Source organism: Tupaia chinensis, unplaced genomic scaffold (assembly GCF_000334495.1).
Source record: "Tupaia chinensis unplaced genomic scaffold, TupChi_1.0 Scaffold000012_1, whole genome shotgun sequence".
In the NCBI taxonomy this organism is placed as follows: Eukaryota; Metazoa; Chordata; class Mammalia; order Scandentia; family Tupaiidae; genus Tupaia; species Tupaia belangeri.
Genome location: NW_006159442.1, coordinates 1,714,488 through 1,718,688, shown reverse-complemented (window position 1 = coordinate 1,718,688; position 4,201 = coordinate 1,714,488).

Genomic DNA, 4,201 nt, shown 5'->3' with positions numbered 1-4,201 from the left:
TTGCTGGCTTCATTTTCTTAAAGCTGAATATTTTTTTCTCAACCCTAGTTCATGCCTGTTAAGAGTTTTTAGTTTTTTTCTGATTTTTCCTATGTGTGTATGTGAAATTAGGCTTTAATAAGTTTTTTAGGTATTACTAAAGTTACATTGTAAGGAAAAAGAATGATCTATAAAAATGAGGTACGTGAGTCCTGGTTGCATCTTTTTTGTCATCATTTTATGTGTTATTTTGGACACATTAGATCTTATCCTGTCTTACAATTAAGAAATGACAAATGGAATTGGGCATGTGCAGTTTACATGGTCTGTCTATTTAAATAAAAGGAAAATACTTGGAAGAACGTGAACAAGCTCTGATTGACTTCAGCTAGTTGATTCATTTGATCAGTGTTAAAGTGAAGACACTAGACTCCATTAGCCTAAATTTTATTCTTATAAATTTAAATGAAAATTTTTAAGTTGTAATTGTGTAACTGAAGAGGTTTAAAGTATTCAAGAACTAGGGTTAGGCCAGCTTGGAGTCAAGGTCGTGATGACCTCAGGCCAAGAATCTGAGCTGGTGAGCCAAACACCTCTCGCACGCATGGTCCTCTTGCCTCTCATTCCGGGATGCTGCGGATACTACTCTGATGATAATGTTGTGGATGTCACCGTGTCCCTGCCAAGGGCCAGCTCACAGCTAGCCTTGGTTCTTAGTTCCCACTCTCGTCCTCATCTCATGACTCTTTGTTCCCGGAAACCTATTTATTTTCACACCACAGACCCTCTTCACCTTTGGCCCCTGTGTGGCAGCCCTGGTTGAAGTTTTGGACATAAACAGGAGGCTCAGTTAAGTGGCTTCAGTTTATCAACCTGCATTCTTCTGAACTGTCCTTGGGCCTTTTCTGGCAACCTGTTGAGCTCCCTCCCACCAATTGCCTCTAGCAGCCCTTAGGAATGTCCTTTGTAATACGGAGGTCAGAGGTCAGCTCTGTCAGGGTCATGTGGGGACTTGCACATAATGGTGCCAATACAATCCCACAGATGAATACATTTCATGGGTGGGACCAGGATATTTTTGAAAAGTTCCCAGGAAGAACTATTGTAGAGTGAGATGACAGTCACTAGTCATGAGTAGCTCCTTGCTTCAAACTCAACCCTTAAACATTTTTATTCTTGCCGTAGGGCCTCACTTAATAATTTCATAAGATTCATTAATATACATATATATATATATATATACACATAACACAAAAATATCAGTTTTCATATAAATTTTATTCATTTTTTATTCTTTTAAGAATTATTTAATTTTTTTTGCTATTATTATTTATCTTTTTAAATTAGGCCAGAGACAGAGAGAGAAAGGAAGGTGAGAAAGCAAGCTGTCGGGCCTGGGACTCGAGCTGTGGTCGGCCATGTGGGAGTCCACATAGCACCTTAACTACCACGCCACCTGCTGACCCAAGAGTCAGTATATTTTATTCAGCCCTTTTAGGAAAAAAGGGATGTCATGATATATGAATGCTGAAATGAAAGGTGTTGGACATTGTTGGTCAGTTAAATGACAGTTCTTTCTACCTCGTGGATTGTTCCATGATTGGGCCAAGAACATACTCTTTAAAGAGATATCGATATACTTGATACATGGGACAGACACTTATTTTTAAAACTCAAAATCATGTTAGTATCTGATACAACATTCTAAACTGGACCCCACTACAACTGAACCCCAGTTCACAGAGATGGAGGATGTTTTTAAAATTTTTTTGAAAAGCCATAGAGGTGTGTGCTGGCTAGAGAGCAACACAGAGACAGCAATCACCCCCATGTGGCTTCCCCTCTCCATTCTCTTGGGATATGGGGCTTGCATGCCCAAGTGCCCAGCATGACTTTTAATCATAGTTGGCCATGAAAAATCCAGCACCTTAAGCTCCATGTTACCTGCCACACAGGGAGTGTTTTTTTTTTTTTTTTTAAAGCTTACTCTTTAGGTATTTGCCACCCTTTTGCTAACTAGCATGCTTAGGTTTATCTGGTTTTTTTGTTTGTTTGTTTGTTTTAAGTTTTAGAGATTACTGTTCTATGTTTATGGGAAGTGATTTTTGTCAAGCTTCTTTCATGAGCTAGAGTGCTGAGTGCTAGAATCTTGACAACTGTAAGGGGAGGTGGGACTCCCACTGTCCTTCAGTTGAATCCATGCTCTGTTAACTCAGCATACACAAAAGGGCATCCAGCCAAGCACACATCTCCATGGATTTGCACAAAGTGAACATATCATGTACCAGCCCCTAGGATACCCACACACGACCAATAAGAAGGAGCTAGGGCCGGACTCCTACAGGAGCTGGGGCCTCAGAGGCCTGGCCCACAAATGGATACTTTAGCCCAGAGGAGGACCAGGAATTCTATCATCTGTCCAGGGCTCTGGGTAGGGAATAAAAGCTTCCTGAGAAGACTTAACTCCTTGGGGTGTGCATTTATATATCCGCAACACATATATATATATATATAGCAAACTGAAGAGTTAACACAAACCTTGGTTAAGACTAGTGAGAAGGGCCAGCAGGTAGCATGGTTAAGGCACTGGACTCCCACATGACTCACTGCAGTTTGAGGCCCAGACCCAATGGCTTGAAACACTCTGGGCATGTGTGCATGTGTGCCCCCAAATCCCAGGACAATAGAGGAGAAGGGATTGCAGTGTGGTCATCCCCTGAGGGTTGATTTCTCACTTTTCCATTTCTCTGTCTCTGTCTCTGTCTCTCTCTGGCAAGTGCACACACTCTATAGCAAAAACAAACAAACAAACAGACAAAAAAAACTAGTGAGATCCCTGGGTGCTGGCTGAAGAAAACCAGAAAGTCTCCTTAGCAACCCTTTCCACCACCCAGGAAACCGAGAACCTGCTGTATAAAAACAATCTCACTGAGTATGAGCCCAAGAAAATGACAACCCATAAGAGGAAAGAAATGTGTTTAGCCATGTCTTTTTTTCTTTCTTTCTTTCTTTCTTTTTTTTTTTTTAAGAGATTGTTGCCATATAGTGTGTGTGCTCATTGGGGAGAGAGAGACAGTAAGAGGGAAAGTGAGAAATTAACCCTCTAAAGGGATGGCCACACCACAATCCCTTCTCCATTCTCCTCTTGGGATCTTGGGCATGTACACACATGCACCCAGCATGGTTTCCAACAATTGGATTCAGGACCTGAACTACAGTCAGCCATGTGGGAGTCTAGTCGCAAAACCACTACACCATCTGCTGGCTCTATGTTTAGTCATGTCTTAATCCTGGCTCAGGAGTTTATTCACACTGGAAACTAAGTGAGCCTTAGTTTGCCAAGGGCATATTGCTGTTAGCTGGGATCACTTGGAAGACACAGCCTTGCATCACCTACAAAGGCCTGTATCCATGGGCTATGGTTTTCTCCTCCCACACCCCTAACGCTCACTCTGCTCAAGCTGCATGGCCTTTTTGGTGCTGCTTGATAGCCTTGGAATGAACTATATTATGTCTCCCACAACATCACGTTGATGTCCTAACCTGTAAATGTGACCTTGTTTGGAAATAGAATCTTTGTAATCAAGTTGTGCTGCAGTCATTAGAGTAGGCCTTAATCCTATGGGACTGGGCCTTGTAAGAGGGGAAGAAAGCCTGTGATGTGGGCAGAGATGGGAGTGATGCAGCTGCAAGCTGGGGAATGCCAAAGATTGCCAGCAGCCACCCAACGCTAGGAAGAGAGAATGGATTCTCCCCAACGGGTTTCAGAGGCAGCAGATCCCTGTTGACAGATTGGTTTTGGATTTCCCATCTTAGACTACACATTTCTGTACTCAGTTTGTGGAACTTGTTATAGAAGTTCTTGGGAACTAATAAAAGCTCAAATGTCAGCACTGGCTGGCCCCTCTGCCTGCAAAACCCTTCCTCAGACAGGCTCCGTCACTCCCCATGGGACCTGCTCAGAGGCACCCGGGCAGAGGCCTCTTGTCTGACTGCACTAACAAAACTTTGCCTTCCTTCTCTGCCTTCGTGGCCTTAGCCACGCCTGAATTATGTTTAGCTTTTGCTACTGTCCATTTTCCTTCTAGTATATAAGCTCCATAGAGTAAAGACTAAGTCATTGCTTCATCCGCTGCCTGCCATGTGCCTGACATGGAGTGGACTCTACCTCCAATTTGTTTCATAAAGGAATGGGCTCTACTTGATTTACGATTTACTTTTT